Source organism: Canis aureus, chromosome 2 (assembly GCF_053574225.1).
Source record: "Canis aureus isolate CA01 chromosome 2, VMU_Caureus_v.1.0, whole genome shotgun sequence".
In the NCBI taxonomy this organism is placed as follows: domain Eukaryota; kingdom Metazoa; phylum Chordata; class Mammalia; order Carnivora; family Canidae; genus Canis; species Canis aureus.
Window position 1 is genome coordinate 41,081,242 of NC_135612.1, and position 18,125 is coordinate 41,099,366.

Here is an 18,125-nt window from a genome sequence, read left to right on the forward strand (position 1 = left end):
CTCAGCCTCATTGCTCTCCATATGAAAACCATGTTGGTGTAGAGCCATGGCTCCAACACTTACCCAGGAAGTTCACAAAGCCATAGACAGAAAGTAAACTCCAACCCATGCTTCAAAACCCAGGCTCAGAGACTCCTCTGTGAAGAATATCCCCACCCTGAGCTATTGATGTCACAGAGGTCCCCCTGGTGAGTGTAACCTGGAATTGTTACCACTTTGGTTGAGGGACCGTTGTTTTGCTGAGGGTTGGGTGCTGGTACAGACTGGTATGGGATTCTGGCATGCTTTTATCGAGGAATGTTGACACACATCTGCTTAAAATCATTTAAGTTTATCATCTCGACTGACTCATAGGGCAGCATACACAGAAAAGCGAGAGGATGAGGTAAGCAGGGAGGGTTGGGAGTATTGCCTCATGACTTTTCACGGTCATCTCTGTTTTCACCCCCAAATGTCCTATTTGCTTTCAATAAGTTCTATTGGTTGCTTATATAAGCATGTAGATATTTACTTACCTGTGTCAACATTAGTTCTAATCCTACACTGTATTAGTTTCTCACAATTGTTAAGTACAGGTTTTATTTATAATATGTGTTATTGACATCTAGCATTTATGATTTCCCCTCACTTTTTCACTTCTCTGTTACATGGAAATTTATCTTCAGTCCCAGAAAAATGTAAAAGAATGTATTTCATTTGTTTGTTTATTCACTCATTTTAAAAAATATTTTATTTCTTTCCCCAAATCTGAGTTTGATCACTTCTGGGGAGCAGCAGGAAGTGAGTGAGGGGCCAAACCAAAAGGATAAAAAAAATTCACAGCCCAGTTTTCCAGATATTCTTGTGGTTCCTTTAACTAAATGGATGTTTTGTGGACACTTAGGTTATTTTGTACAGTAAACAATTTCTTTTCTTTTCTTTTTAGCCATTTAATGTGGTATCATGAAAGGAAGATCAACTTCTTAATGAAAAAAAGCTGAAATGGGAGAGGGAGGCGAGTACATGAAGAGCACTTCCAGGCTTACATAAGTAACATTCCCGCTGCATAAACATCTTGGCAAACCCAGAGACTAAATCCCCATCCCACACTGCTGGCCTGAACCAAACACTGTATAATATTTTTTAAAAAATCCTGTTGATGGTAACATTTTTCTGTCCAGAAACAAGTCATTAGTTTGGACAAAAGAATCCAAATGCATCTGCTTCGTTCCCCAAAGTTCTAGTGGAAAATATTATCTAGAGAAAAAGCAAAAGAGGAATAAGAGTGGAGAATTATGATTTCTTAAGAGTGAAACAGAGAGATGGCAGTTAAAATCTCTGAAGTTCCTCTCAGTACAAAATTACGAACCCCAAATTAAATTAATCCATCCCCACTTGGCAAATGCCAAGCAGAGTCCAAAACAAGTCATTTTTAGTGACCCAAATTGAACCTTTACATATTTACCTAACTTCTGCATTGACATGAAATTTAAATATGCAGTTGGTGGCTTGGAGTCCCCAGCTCTACTGTGATGTGTACATACCAATGTATTCATACAAAATTTTGTTCCAAGGAAAGAAAGATTTTAGAGAATGCTACCTGTTTCACAACATATCAATGACATTCAGACTCCAAAAAGATTTAATGCAAGTTGGGAGAACTATTTCTTCTTTTTAAGTATTTAAATCATAGAAACAAAGTAATATGCCAGTAAGACCAGTATCCACGGTCCCTGAGCTACAAAGAATATTTGCATTTCTTTCTTCAATTTCTGCAGGTCATAACTCACTAGAAATGGCCCCTTTTCTTCAGAAAGTTGGAATAGACCAATTATCATAGAAGTAATAGAGAAAGCAGTTAGAGCCCTCCCTCAGCACCCAAAAAACAGCATTAAGCCCAAATCATTTCTCAGGACAATTCTAGCAAACCTTTAAAAATCAGATATTTCCTGTGTTACTTAAACTATTTTATAGCATAGAAATAGAGGGAAGAGTTCCAATTATTGCCAAGAATATCATCAATTTGAAAATCTGATAAGATTTTATAAAAAATTAAAACTACAAACCAATCTCACTAATATTGATATGAAAATGTTAAAGAAAAATCTAAGCAAACAGAATCCAAAGGTAGTACATAATGAGCAAATAGAGTTTATTCCAGGAATGTCAGTGTGGTTCAATACAGGAAATCCAGGAATTCTATCTAATCTATCATATTCATAGAGCTAAGGATAAAAATCATGTGATAGTCTCCAAAGATGCAGAAAAGACATTTGAGAAATGCAGCACTCATTCATACTAAAAATACTTTCTCATTGAAGTCAGAGCCAAGACAAAGATGTCCACAACCACCAATACTATATGTTTGTGAAAACAATGAAATAAGGAAATATTTAGAAGCAGAATAATTTGAAAAGAAACAATAACAAAAAAGATAACTGTTTATAGATAATATGATAATACACTGGGAAGACCCAAAAGAATCTATGGAAAAACTAACATAAACAATAACAAAATTCAAAAGTAAAATCAATAAGCAAGAGCAATGGCCTACATATCTAGAAAGAAAAGCCATTTGAAAGGCACAATGAAAGAGATTTCATTCATGATAAAGAGTAAAAGAAAACTGCCACAATGAACTTCATGAGAAATGTCCAGATGTCCTCACGAAAAATATAAAATTTTTGTGAGAGACACAAAAGAAATGGGGAGATAGACCACATTCATAGATAGACTGAACATCAAAAGATATCAGTTCAGTTCACCTGAACATAATTTATGAATTTAACATAATTCTAATTTTTTTCTGAAGCTAGACAAGTTGACTCAAAAGTTCAAGCAGAAATAGCCAGGATAACCTTGAAAAAAGTAATGTGGAGAAACTAGCTTTACCCAATATTAAAATGTATTACAAAGTCTTTATCACTTGAAAAAAAATGTAGAATAAGTAAATTGATAGAGTGATAGAACTGAATAAAAAATCCAATAGTAAAAAAAAAAAAAAAATCCAATAGTAGGCTCAATTACTTATAGAAATTTAGTATATACCAAAGGAGGCACCTCAAAAGATAGACTTTTTTTTTTATTTAAAGATTTTATTTACTTATTCATGAGAGACACACACACACAGAGAGAGAGGCAGAGACACAGGCAGAGAGAGAAGCAGGCTCCATGCTGGGGGCCCGATGTGGGACTCGATCCCGGGTCTCCAGGATCATGCCCTGGGCTGAAGGCGGGTGCTAAACCACTGAGCCATCCAGGGATCCCCAAAAGATAGACTTTTAAGATAAGTGGTGTTGGGTGGCTACACAGCTGTAGGGAAAAAGAAAACTGAATTTATCTCTCACTGTGTATACCAAGAAACATTCCAATAGTTCAGAAATTAAATGAGATATTTAATAATATGGAATAATAATAGAATAAATCATATAAAAAATAGAAAAAATGGATGAATTCCTGAAAATTCAGAAAATAGGGAAAACTACTAAACTATGACTTGAAAACCAAAAGCAATAAGGAAAAGTCTAATAAATCTGACAGCAAGTAAATAAAATTTCTTTTTTTTTTTGTAAATAAAATTTCTATGTAACAAAACAAACTAAACAAAAACACCATAAATATGTGGAAAATGACAAACTGAAAATCAGATTCTAAAAAGAGAAGAAGAAAAAAAATCCAACAATCTCATACAAAAACAGGCAAGACCTATAAACAAGTAGGTCAGAGAATAAATGCAAATGGCCCTCAGACTTTAATAATAAGACAAATGTAAATGAAAACTATACCAAGTATCACTTCTTACCTATTATGGGACAAATATCCAAAAATGTGCTAATAAACTTATTGCTGGTTAGAGTAAAAAAGTGCTACAACTCTATGGAAAGAAATTTGGAAAGATTAGCAAAATTACGTAAGCATTTGACACAGAAATCTCTTCTGTATAAATCTATACTAAAAACATAGTGCCAAAATATGAAAATACATAGCCTTGAATATATAGAATTTATATATATATATATAACATATATAATATATAGAATTTATATATATATTCAAGGCTATTCATAGCAAAAGACAGGAAACAACCCAAATGTCCACCAATGGGATTGTATAAATTACGTGCATAAACTGTAGTACTTCCATTCAATAAAGTACTATGTAAATGTTGAGAAATGTCTCTATACATTGCTACATATAATCTCCAGAATATATTATTATATTAAAAAATGAATAAAATTTTACAGCTAATATATAACTAGACTTCTCTGAATGTACCCTGTTTCTAATATTTGATTGTGCAGCCATGTAAATGTTTTACATAAGCATAAAATGGAGTGAAAGTAACATTTATGAAGTAATTTATAAAAATAGAAAAGCAAATTGGAACAAATAAATCTTTGTTTTGGGCTGGTGGCCCATTCATAGAAGGAGATAACTGCAAATGGTTTTAAAACACAGTAAGTTGATTGAACATTTCTTTTGGGATATATGCCAAGGACAAAAATAACTACAAAGAAATCTTAACTGCTACTAATCATGATATTATAAATATTTTGGAACTGATATTCTGAGCCTAATATATATATTTGGATGAAGTAAATAAGTAATTTTATGCTAATCTTGTCAAGAATCAAGATTTAAGGTAAAATTTTTTTAATCCTAAACTTGGATTTGAAAATAGCATAAACCATGATACTTTTTAAAAGGTATTTCCTAGTTCTGTTCACTAGCAAAGGCCTAGAAACAATGGCCAACTAAGGAGCAATGAACACCACTGATGCCCATATTTTGGTCTCTGAATTTCATTTTCCACCAGAAGAAACCAGGCTCCTTGAAGAAAAGACTGAATTCTAGTCTGGTACAAGAAATGTGTGAAAGGAACTTAGAGCAGTTTGTCAAGTCTGAGAACAAGGAAGTGACTGTGGACTATTAGGGTTGGGCTAAAAGGATTCAGGAGCCAAATTAAGAAGGCTCCTATTGGCCAAAGATGGTACAAAATGAGCATCAAAAAAAAATTAGTGGTTACAAACATCAGTGTGACATCAAACATGTTTAATCCATGAGTTCATCATGCTAAGCAGACAAACAAAACAAGACAGAACTCCAAACCTCTTTTCCCTTTACAGCCTGATAAAATGCCAATTCATTATTCTGAAACTGGTAAACGAAGGGAAAGAATCAAACATTTATCATCTGTGTCCTATATGAAATGTACCTTAGAGTAGTCAAGTTGTTGATAAAAGGAAATTTCTCTTTGTAGATATATTCCAGCTAATAAGTGAAAAGTGAATGATAGAAGTAGAAGATCACCATTTTGCAAACTCCGATGATCATCAATGTCTGATAAAACCATGGTGAAAAGCTGATGGGGAACTTTAAAATGAATGGGTCAGGCTAACAATATCTGAAACCCCATTGATCAATTCCAGTAGTACAGAAAAAGAGAACCAGACATTATGTACACTGCACCACCCATGAAATATTCTTGCCCGCAAAAGCCAATATATTTATAATCGAGTCATCAGATCTACCATGTTACAGGGAAGACTTCAGATGGAAGAGCATGTTAAATGACATCATGGGGAAGCAATCAGCAAAATCTAAAATATGACTAACTCTATAGGGTGAATAATTCAGATATATTCAACAGATAAATTAAGGGTAAGGGAAAGATTATACATTAAAAGAGGCCTAGGAGACTCATCAACCAATACAAAGTGTGGACTTTATTTGGATACTGATTCAAACAAACCAACTGTAAAAGAATTATGAAGTTTTGGAGAAAATAAAACCACTGATAATAATATGACATTATAGTTAATATTTTTAGGTTTGATAGTAATAGTATGGTTATTTTTAAAGCCTCATATTTTAGATATACACACTGAAGCATTTACTGATTAAAAGACCTGAGTCTGGGATTTGCTTCAGACAAATCCACTCAAAGGAAGGAAGGAAAGATGAAACAAGATTGGTGATGAGATATTGATTATTGAGATTCAATAAGGGGTGTTCGTTATACTTTGTGTGTATATTTAAGTATGTCCAAAATTTTACTAACAAAATAAAGTTGTACTTGCTGTCTCAGCTATGCCTAGATGGGGAAGCCACAGAGTCCCCATCTGCTTATAGCACTGGTTATGGCCTATAGAAAGCACTCAAGCCATCTGGTCACCTGCCCTCTATTCTCCATGCCAGATCCTCATGGTCAGGACTACCAAAAATAGAAGAAACATCTATATGGTATAGAAGTGAGGATGGTATAGTTTGGGTAAAGGACTCCAGCAGCTAAAACCCTAGGTAATATTAAGGGTGAAATACAATAGTATAATGGAAAGTAACCAGAATAAAACTTTTGAAGACTGGGAGGGAAATTTTTCTGTAACTTTTAACTTTAAGGTCATTATTTTTCTACCAAAAGTCATAGTACCCACAGAAACCTAAATTCATTACCCTTATCCATAAACTGCCATGCTGTATTCAAAAGTAAATTAGAAATCACCCGCAAGTTGCTATATCAATCATCTTTTTGACTAGCAACTTAGGTTATGGCTAGAATTGAATGGATCTGTGTAGTGTTTTATATACTAGGAAGTAAGAGCTCTAGAATTAAAATTAAATGAGGTAGATGGAAAAAAAACAAACAAACAAAACCCTAGCGCATAGAGTGAGCCCAAAAGATATTTGACAGTTAGAAGAACAACACTGATATCTACCTTACTCTGTTAGACTTAGAGATAGAGACAATGCAAATTAGATGTAAGTTACAAAAGTAGGGAGTCAATAAATGATAACCATAAAGGAAAGGCTAGCTATGGAACAAAAGAGAGGCTCATGATCAAGAACCACTAACAAAAGAGAAGTGAATAGGCTCTTGGATAGCAGCCTCACTGAAGTCCTAATGAGGAGTGGGAACTGGACACACCATTAAATGTTATATATATAAGATCTGTTATATATATATGTTATATATATGTTGTATATATAACATGTTATACATACACACACACACACACACACACACACACATATATATGTATATATATGTCATGAGAAAAGAGATAAACAAAAAAAAATTCTTAAATATGGAGAACAAACTGGTGGTTGCCAGAGGGGAGTGGGTGGGAGGATGAGTGAAATAGATAAAGAGGATTAAGAGTACACTTATGATGAGCAGAGAATATATAAAATTGTTGAATCATTATATTGTAACACCTGAAACTAATATTACACTGAATATTAATTATAAACTTCAATAAAAAAATTTTTAAAAACAATCATGCCAACTTGATGTTGAAAGAGGTATTGAAATTATCTGAAAAAGATTTTTAAAAAGCCACAATAAAAATGCTTCAGTAGCAATCATGGTCATACTTGAAACAAATGTGGAAAATTTAAAAGCCTCAGCAGAGAAATATAATATGCAAAGAACTAAGTAGAAATTTTAAAAACTGAAAAATACAATAACTGAAGCAAACAGGTTGGTGGATGGGTTCAATAACAGAATGGCGGGTCCAAAGGAAGGAATCAATTAAACTTAAAGACAGAAAAATAGGAATAATCCAATCTGAACAAAAAAAGAAAATAGACTAGGAGCAAAATGAACAGACCCTCAGAGACCCAAGGAATTATAATAAAAGGTCATCAAAGTTCCACAAGGAAGAGAACAGGGATGAAAAAGTATGAAAAAATACTTGAATAAATAAGGCTCAAAATTTTTCAAATGTGGCAACAGATTTATCTATTTGGCAATAGATTCAAGAAGTGGAGAAAATCCCAAGGATGATAAACCCAAAGAAATATATGCCAAGATACACCAAAGTAGAACTTCTGAAAACTAAAGACATTAAAAAAAAAAAAAAATCTTGAAAATGCCAGAGGAAAAAAACACCTGACTTATAGGAGAAAAACAATTTGAATGACAGCAGATTTCTCATCAGAAAGCACGGAGGCCAGAAAGAAGAGGCATATTTTCAAGAACTGAAAGTAAAGAACTGTCAATCCAGAATCCTCTACCCAATAAAGATATCCATCAGGATTGAAGGGGAAATCAAGACATTTTCAGATGAAAGAAAACTAAGAATTATCACCAGCAGATTTACCCTAAAATAATAGCTAAAGAAAAATCTTCATATAGGAATTAAATAATAAAAGAAGAAACCTTGGAATACCTGGAAGGAAGGAAAAGCAAAAATATGGGTAAAAAAAAGTCTTTCTTTCTTTTCTTGAGTATTCTAAATTATGTTTAATGATAGAAGCAAAAATTATGACACTGCCTGATGTGGTCCTAAATGCATGTGGAGAAAATTTTAATACAATTATAAATGGAAAGGGTAAAGGGATATAAAGAAAGGCAAGGTTTCCATGTTTCAAAAAGCTGGTAAAATGACAACACCAGTAGACTGTGATAAGTTATTATATGTAATGCACTACTTAAAGCAACTATTTAAAAGCTATCCAAAAAGACAGACTCAAAAATACTATAGATAAGTCGTACTGGAACTCAAAAAATGTTCACAAAACTCATGGGAAGGCAAGAAAAGAAACAGAGAAACAAAAACCAAGAGCAAACAGAAATCATGTAACAAAATGGCAGACCTAAGCCTTAACATAGCAATAATTCTATTCAATGTAAACAATCTAAACACACTAATTATAAGACAGAGATTGGCAGAGCCTATTAAAAAATAATCCAACTCTATGTTGCCTAAAATAAATTCACTTTAAATATAACAATATAGGTAGATTAAAGAAGATGAATAGAAAAAGATATATCATGCAAACATTAGTTAAAGAAAAGCAGTAATCCTGTATAAATATAAGACAAAGTAAGATCAAAGCAAAGAAAATGGCCAGAGACAGAGACAATAAATATATAATAATAAAAGGGCCAATGAACCAAGAAGACAATAATCCTAAATGTGCATGCACCAAATGGTGGAGCCACAAAATATGTGAATCAAAAACTAATTAAAATGAGAGGAGAAATAGACAAATCCACAATTATAGTCGGAGACATCAATACCCCTCTCTCAGCAACTAATAGATAAATGAGACAGAAAGTCAGCAAGAATGAAGGAAAAAAACTCTACAGTACTATCAAACAACAGGATCTAAATGACATTCATAAAACACTTCACCAAACAGCAGAACTTACCTTCTTTTCAAGTATCCATGAAACATGTGCCAAGATAGACTATAACATAGGCCTTAAAAAGAGAAAAATCAACAAATTTAAAAGAACTAGAGTCATATAGTGTGTTCTCTGAAAAGAGTGGAATTCAACTAGAAATAGAATAAAAATAACAGGAAATTCTCCAGAAAGTAAACATACTAAATAATATATGGGTCATATGTGAAGTCTCAGGGAAAAATTTAAAAATATATTGAAATGAATAAAAATAAAAATACAACATATCAAAATTTAGGGGACACAGCATGTAGTGATGAGAGGGAATGTTATAATACTAAGTGCATGCATTAGGAAAGAAAAAAAGTCTCAAATCACTAATCTAAGCCCCTACCTCAAGAATCTAGAAAAAGGAGAGCAAAAGCAGAAGGAAGGAAATAATATAGATAAGAATGGACTTCACTAAAACTGAAAATGGAAAAGAAAAATCAAGACATAAATCACCAAAACAAGGAACTAGTTCTTTAAAAAGATCAACATAACTGAAAAATTTCTAGGAAGGCTGAAAAAAAATAGAGATGATTCAAATTACCAATATCAGGGATGAAACAGAAATATCACTACAGACCCTACAGACATCAAAAGGATGATAAAAGAATACCAGGAAGAACTCACATGCAATACCTTTTACAAATGAGATGAAGTTGACCACTATCTTAAAATATGTAAACTATCACAGTTCATGCAATATGAAATAGATAATTAAAGTCTTAAGAAAATATAATTTATAACTTGAAAGTTCTCCCAAAAGAAATTTCCAGGTCCAAATGATTTCACTAGAGAATTTCATTGAGAAAATTTTTCTCTTAAAGAAGAATTGAGACTAATTACACACAAACACTTTCAGAAAATATAAGTGGTGAGAACACCTCCAAATTCATTTATGAGCTTAGCATTATCCTGATACCAAAGCCAGATGAAGATGCAATGTAGGGTTTAGTCTCTCTATATGTGTAAGGATGATTCAGTATAAGAAAACTGACCAATGTCAACCTTCATATTAACAGCCTAAAGAAGAAAAATCACATGATCCTCTGGACCAATACAGAAAAATAATTTCACAAAATCCAACGCCCATTCATGTTAAAAATTCTCAGAAAAAAAATAGATAGAGGGGTAGTTGCTCAACTTGATAAAGAGTATCTCCAAAAAACATACAATGAAAATTGTACTTAATGGTGATTGATTTTAAAATTGGATGCTTTCCCACTAACGTTAGGAACAAGACAAGTATGTCTGCTCTTACCACTCTTATTCAACACGACTGGAAGTTCTAATTAGTGCAAGAATGCAAGAAAAGTAATAAAAAGAAAAAATAAAATTCTAATTTCAGATGACATATTATCCACACAGAAAATTCAAGAAATATTAAAAAGTAACTTCTAAAACTTAGTTCAGCAAGGTTGCAGGATACAATATAAATATACAAAAATCAATGGTAGTTCTCTGTATGCATAGACTAGCAATGAACACAGAGGCATAGAAATGAAAATGCAACACCATTTATAATCTTTTAAAAAAATAAAATATTTAACAAATTGTTTACAGGACTTTGTAAGCTGAAAACTACACAATGCTGATGAAAGAAACCAAAGAAGGTACAAATAAATGGAGATGCATATCATGTTTGAGGATTGAAAATCTCAACATAGTAAATATGTCAATTCTTCCAAATTTATGCATAGGGTTGAAGCAACTACTGTCAAAATCCCAGCAAGATCTTTTATATATATGAACAAAATTATTCTAAAACTTATATGGAAAAACAAAGTAGAATAACTAAAGTTCTGAAAAACTTTAGGTTGCAGTGGAAGGAATCAGGCTCTGCAATTTCAAGATTTCCCATATGTGTATAGCAATTAAGACTGTGTAGCATTTGTAGAAGGACAGATGTAGGCCAATACAAAATGAAATAGAAAACCCAGAAATAAACCCATACAAATATGATTTTTCACATAGCAGCAAAAGAAATTCAGTTGAGTAAAGATAACGTTTACATAACGTTTACAACAAATGGTACCAAGCAACTGGATATCCATAGGCAAAAATATGAAACTTGTCCTAGTACACAAAAATTAACTCAAAATGAATCATGGGCATAAGTGTGACATGTAAAATTATAAAACTTTTAGAAAAAAAATGAGGGCAAGTATTTGGGTCTAGGAGCAGATGTGAAGTTCTTAGCATTGATACTAACAACATGATGTATAAAAGGAAGAACTGATCAATTAAATCTCATCAAAATTTAAAACTTTGGTTCTGCATAAGACCCTGTTAAGAGGATGAAAAGACAAGCTACAGAGTGGAAGAAAATATTTGTAAACCACATCTATGATAAAACGCTAATATTTAAAGGTTTTTTTAAAACTCTCAAAACTAAGCAATAAAAAAGCAAACAAATCCTTAGAAATTTGGGCAAAAGCCATGAACAGAGACTAGACATTTCACCAAATTAGATATGTGGATGGCAAATAAGCACATGAAAAGATATTTAAAAGATAATTAGCCATTAGAGAAATGCAGATTAAAACCATACAAAGTTATCACTACATACATATCAGAGTGGCTAAAATAAAAATTAGTGGCAACACCAAATACTGGTGAGGATGCTGAGAAACTGGATTACTTATATATTTCTGATGGGAATATTAAATGATAGTCACATTGGAAAGCATTTGGCAGTTTTTTTAAACCTAAACATGCAACTGGCGCTGCACTTCTGGACATTTATCCCAGAGAAATGAAGATTTGTGTTCAGACAAAAAAAACTGCACATGGTTATTTATAGTGACTTTATTTGCAACAACCAAAAAACTAGAAGCAAGCCAGATGTCCTTTAGTGGGTGGATAATGGAACAAACGATGGCATATCCATTCCATGGAATACTACTGAGAAATAAAAAGGAAAAGACTATTGGGGTACCTGGGTGGCTTAGTCCATTAAGCTGACAACTCTTGATCTCAGCTGAGTTCATGATCTCAGGGTCCTGGGATCCAGCCCTGAGTCAGCTCTGTTCCCCTCGCAGAGTCTGGTTGGGGTTCTCTCTCTTTCTCTCCATCTGCCCCTCCTCCTCTTTCTCTTTCTCTTTCTCCTTCTCTCTCTCTCTCTCTTTCTGTCAAATACATAAATCTTTAAAAAAAAAAAAAAAAAGGAACAGACTATTGATTTACACAGCACCCCAAATGAATCTCCAAAGCATTACACTGAGAAAAGCCAATACCTAAAGGCTACATATTTCATGAGTTCATTTACATACTATTCTTTAAATGATAAAATTATTAAAATGGAAAATGTATGTTAGTGTTTGTCAGGGGTTAAGAAGGGAGTGGGGAGCAGGAGGGATGGGGCATGGCTACCAAAGAGCAATGTGAGGAACTTTTCTGATGATGGAAATGTTCTGTGTCTCAGTTGTGTCATTGTCAATGTCCCGTGCTATAGTTTTGGAGAAGGCTACCATTAGGGGAAACTGGGGAAACAGTACATGGGATTTCTTTGTATTACTTTTTACAGTTGCATGTGAATCTATAACTTTCTCGAAATAATTTAATTAAAATATTTATTAATATTAATAATATTAATTAATAATAATATTAATTAATAATATTAATTAAATATTTTTAATTAAAAATACAGAAGCTACAATAGCGGATGAGGTTTTTACATCTATGGGACAGTCAGGTTGACAGCAACAGACTCAAATTCAGGCTAATTCAGGAGCTTGTGCTGGTAATTCAAATACCATGAACAACAGTGCCATTAATAAAGTGTTTTCCCAAAGGATTAACAACTCTTAGTAAAGTTCTGAACAAAATAATATTCCATTTTCTCTCAATTGACATGGTAGTTGAATTCTTGGAAAATACCGAGTATATTAAAACTATGCAAGCATTACTTTGTGTTTATACATAAAAGGGGGTTAGAATCGTGGCTCAGTTAACAGTGCCCTCCAACTAATATGACAACCAAAGACATCTCCAAGGAGCAGTACATTTTCCTAACGTTAATGCCCATTGCTCATTTTGAGTGGTTCTCAAAAATGTCTCTTGAACCCTGGTGGCCCCCCACTAGGTCAAAATCATTTCATAATTAACACCAAGTTGTTATTTCCCTTTCTCTTATTTCTTCTAAAAGCTCTGTGATGTGATTTATCACAGCACACTGGACACAGAAGCAGATACAAGAATCCAGCTGCCTTCTATTAAATTCGACATTGAAAAAGACTTGTGTAATTTATTTCATGTTAGTAAGCATGTACAACCATGTTACTCTTCTCATTAACTTTTTCTTGTTGTTATTGTTTTCTGATCTGGAGAATACATTTAGAGAGCAAAGGGATTCTGAAATAAAAAAAACTTGAGGATTACTGCTCCTGGGCAGGATCCCATATTTTCACCTTGATCTTGCCAGCATCTGATAAAGGACCTAAGACATGATAGGAGCTAAGTAAACATCTTGTTGAACTTAACAAACAGACCAGTGAAAGGACAGTGAGATCCCGGTTGACCAGAACTCCTTGCGCTCCTTCAACACCCTGGATTTAATGAGTGTCATGTAGGCTTCCTGAGGCTGAGATCTTCCTTATGTTCTTGTGTGTCCCGTACTAGCATAGGCAGTGCCCTGCACAGAATTCCCACTTCCCAGACCAGATAGCTGAGGCCCAGCCTGGTCCAGGAACCTGCCCAAGGCCACAGCTGGTGGCCTCTCAGTTTTCCCACTCTGCTTGGCTACACTTTCTCTTCCCTTCCAGCTGGCTGTGGGACAGACCAAGAGCTTGGAAAAACTGTGACTTGTGGGTTTTTGGATTCTTTCTCACACAGGAACTTTCTGTGATGGATGGAACTTGCTGGTGAAAAGGCTGGAAAAGTCAGGCTCATGTCTCTCAGTCAGGAAACAGCCCATCCTAGGAAAGGACTCAGCATTGGCAAGTTTGGAGAACAAAGCTTTGTCCAGCTTCTCCCAACTTTCAGACATGGCACCCAGGCCCTGGGCTTTTGTGAGATTTCCAGGTGGTTCTAAGTCAGGCCACAAGGACACCTTGCCACGAGATATAGTCAAAAACCTTGCTCCTACATAGGGGGCAAGGAGGTACGAGGAGGAATCTCTCTTGCACCCCACTCACCCACCCACCACAGACTCTATAAGGTTGAACTCATAGGTAGGAATCAGTCAAACTTCCCTGAGGTCCATGAGTATTTGGCTGGCAAGAGGCTGGCCAAGGATGTCTGCACCTGACAGAAGGTAGCTTACACCATGGTCGTTTGGAAGCAAGGACGTTATGCCTACCAGGTAATAAAGAGCAGCTGCCTCTAGAACATTACTGCTGCCACCCCTCAGCCCAGAGTGGGTTCTCTGTGGGACCAGGCTCACTGAACAAATGTGTTTTTATTCACCCAGCACCCTTTATCAACAACTGGTTACTGAGGCCTAGAGTGTGTATAAGTAATAGTGTGTTAAGTGAGAGTGAACAAGACAGGGTGCATGATGTCAGAGCCCTTGAAGGGGGGTGCCTGGAAACTCAGCTGGTTGGTGGTGGAGGCCCCAAAGCCAGGCTGCTATTTTTACCTTCTTGCTACCTCTCCATCCTGGCTTGGAGGAATTCTCTTCAAGGCTCTGTGCCCTCTGGGCTTCATCGGTGGTGAGAGTCCCAGAGTCCCATTGAGCTCAGTGCCCCCAAAACTGTCCTACTCTTTACTTCTCACCCTCTCCTTAGACACCGAGGCCCAGAGGTGAGGCTCTTCCTCTCCCCACCAACTATCCTCCCTCCAGCCCATAGACCTTTTACCCAGTTTGGATGGTGGGAAAAATTTGGCCTGATACACTCATGTCCTTCACACTGGGCCTCAGCTGGGGTGCTCAAAGGATAGACTTTGTTTCTGATCCATGGTACCTTCCCTAAGGTGGTAGAGGCCAAGGTAGAGTGTAAACAGGATCATCAGACAGAAAAGGCACTGAAGGGAAACCAAAATAAAGCATTGGTAAATGCCACTCAGGAATAATGACATCACTCAAGAAATTGTGACCAGAGCACATTATAGTGGATGTAGGCCCAACCCAGCATGTTAGCAAGGCAGAGGTGAACTGCAGGGTGGACATAAGCCTTGAAACTGGCAGGACAAGCATTCTGGACATTTCCATGGCTGCTCTAGTGGGTTTTGATCAGCGATAACCCTTGGCCATCCTCTCATGGCAGACAGATCTGTTCCCCCCTCAGCATTTCTGCCTCAGAAGTAAGCGCTCCACCAGGCCTCCAGGCCATGCAGAAAACCACGGTCCACAGCCTGGTTTTCTTGGGAGGTTATGCTGTGCCTGTCTGTGTACTGCCTGGGCACTGAGCCATCATCAGCAAGATGGTTCTGGCTATGGGACAAAACATGCCACCAAACCTAGGTGTGAGATCTGGCATTACAACTTGATGGACTGAAATATAGAGGAAGATAGGTGAAGGCTCCCCCACTTTCAGGACCTCCCAGGTTCTGGCAAGAATTTTCCCTGGGCCAGGACACACCATCTTCACTTACCAGTCTCCTGGGGGACCCACTCCACAAACATCAGCCAGTTCATACCTGTGATGGTCAATTATATGTGTCAACTCAACTAGGCCATAGCACTCAGATATTTGGCCAAACATTCTAGATGTGTCTGTGAAGGTATTCTTTAGATGAGATTAACATTTTGATCAGTAGACTTTGAGTAAAATAGATTTCCCTCTATGATGTGGCTGGGCCCCATCCAACCAGTTGAAGGCCTTGGGAGAAAAATGACTGACCTGTCCTGAAGAAGAGAAATTCTGCCTTCAGATGACCTTTGGATTCAAGCTAAAATATCATTTCTCCCCTGGGTCTCCAGCCTGCTGGCCCGCCCTGCAGATTTTGGACTTGTCAGCTTCCACAGTCATGTCAGCCAATTCCTAGAGAGACAGAGAGAGAGAGAGAGAGAGAGAGAGAGATATGCACATCCCATTGGTTCTGTTCCTCTGGAAAACCCTGACTAATACCCTCTGGTAGTACCTACTAAAATGTGTCCTTTCAAAGTGTCACTGTGACCATCTTCCATCAGCGTGCTGTGTGTTTTCACCACGCCTCAAACTCTCTGACTGCAGGTCCCCCTGAGACACACCAGACAGGAGCTCTGCTTAAAATCTCAAATGTTCACACAGCTCTGCTGTCCTGTTTTAAGGACATATATTCTAGCTCCCCTAAGACCATCTTTGGTAGCATGAGGGTGTGACAATGTCTAGAATAAACCCATGGTCAATTTCTTGCATTCCTTTTGATGGTCCCCATCCAGGGAGGAGCTAATCTTCTGGGCACAGAGTGATGGTGGTATAGGTATGCCATACCGCAACTACAGGCATGTTTAAGAATGAAAGTTTCCCTCTGCTTCTTTACATTAACTTGCACCATAGCAACCTTAGTCTCCAGGCCTAGAAACATTCTACAGTGGTCCACTATGACCTTTCAAAATGAGCTAGAGAAACACTTCATTCTGAAAATCAAATGAACCAAGGCAAAACAAAAACAAAAACAAAAACCAACCCTGGAATATGAGGGTGCTTTAATTAAGTGGTTTTGTAAACTGGTTTAATGATTGACTTACACATAGCATATGTGATGGATCTCGAGGTCTATTCAGCCCAGGCAGTAAGCTGTCCCAGCATCACGCTGGCTGGTTGTGTTTTTGATGGGGATGGGGAGGTAAACTACAATTGGCATATTTTGTGTGTTTCCTTCCCCAGGTAATCACCACTCAATGGGAAGTACAGCTTGAAGACCTCAAAAGTCTCGAGATGCTAGATCTGCTCAGAGCTATGAATGGTTTTCTTGCTGCTGCTGTTCTATTGTAGGATAAGAGAGTAGGTAGGGGAATGGTGGGAAAAGGCGGTGCCCGGGCTCAAGAAGCAGCCTGCGTGGCTGCCTGGGGGCCGCCTTTCAGAGCCAGAGGTGCTGTTGGAGGTGTGTGCTGCTGCTCTGCGATGCCATGCCTGGGGAGGGAGACACTTTTATCCTGTCCTGCGTGCAGATCATCGTATGTCCTCTGAGCCTGAAAGCTGAGCTGTCACTTTACTGGGGCCATGGTTCCGGAGAGGCCTGTCAGTCTCCCACTTGACAGAGCACTCCTGGCTTCTTGCTAAGCCCAGCGCCACAGTGGTCTGCTCCACTGGTAATTATTTGTGGTCTGAGAAGTCCTAAGAATCCTCTGAGGAGGGGTGGCCTCTCTGTTCTCTCTCATGGCAGAGGCCTGGAAGACAGACTAACCAACCAACCAACCAACCAACCAACCAACCAACCAACCAACCAGTCTTCATTGTTTCAAAGGCAGCCAGGACGAGGGCCGCACAAAGGTTTCAAGGAAGCTCTTAGCTCCCGGGAAGCATGTGGCAATAGTCAGGAGCCAGTGGGCGCAAATATCATCTAGGAATTAAGGGGTCTCAGACCACGGATAAGTGCAAACACACAGCTCGCAGAGGGGAAAGCCATGAATCCAGCTCCACCTGTGGGTACATTTTATTTAATTCCCCCAACAGAGTTTCACTTTTAAAAAATTTAGATATGCGTTTTACTTTAAATTTTACATTAAAATCTTCTGGCTTCCTCTGAAAAATCAGGAGATCTGGCGGCATTAGGTGGCAATCCCCAAGGCACCTGCAGGCTGGCACCAGGGAACCAGTGCCCCCTTCAGGTATGGCAGTGGTCCTCAAAGCACGGTCCCCATCAGCAGCCCCAGCTCTCCCGGGGCACTCCCTAGAAATGCATGTTTTCAAACCCAGACCTGCTGCATCGGAAATGCAGGAGGGGGGCCAGGAGTCTGCGTCCTGACAACCCTCCAGGGGATTCTGATCCCTGCTAGAGTGAGGACTACCCAGATAGAGCCTGGGCTCCCCATCTCTCACAATCCCCACCACACCCTGCTGCCTCTTCCCAGAGCACCTCACCCAGTTATGTTACATGCTGGTCG

The 18,125-nt window shown here is 37.1% G+C and overlaps 2 long non-coding RNA genes across 2 annotated transcripts; one reads left to right on the forward strand and one right to left on the reverse strand.

Moving 5' to 3' along the window:
- Positions 1 to 205: 205 nt before the first annotated feature.
- On the forward strand, positions 206 to 3,032 carry LOC144296366 (uncharacterized). Its single transcript, XR_013363518.1, has 2 exons — positions 206 to 385; positions 926 to 3,032. It is a non-coding gene; the product is annotated as an uncharacterized LOC144296366 (long non-coding RNA).
- Positions 3,033 to 11,947: 8,915 nt separating this feature from the next.
- On the reverse strand, positions 11,948 to 16,110 carry LOC144296367 (uncharacterized). Its single transcript, XR_013363519.1, has 2 exons — positions 15,937 to 16,110; positions 11,948 to 12,299 (listed from the first exon to the last, which is right to left on the reverse strand). It is a non-coding gene; the product is annotated as an uncharacterized LOC144296367 (long non-coding RNA).
- Between the last annotated feature and the right edge of the window lie 2,015 nt (positions 16,111 to 18,125).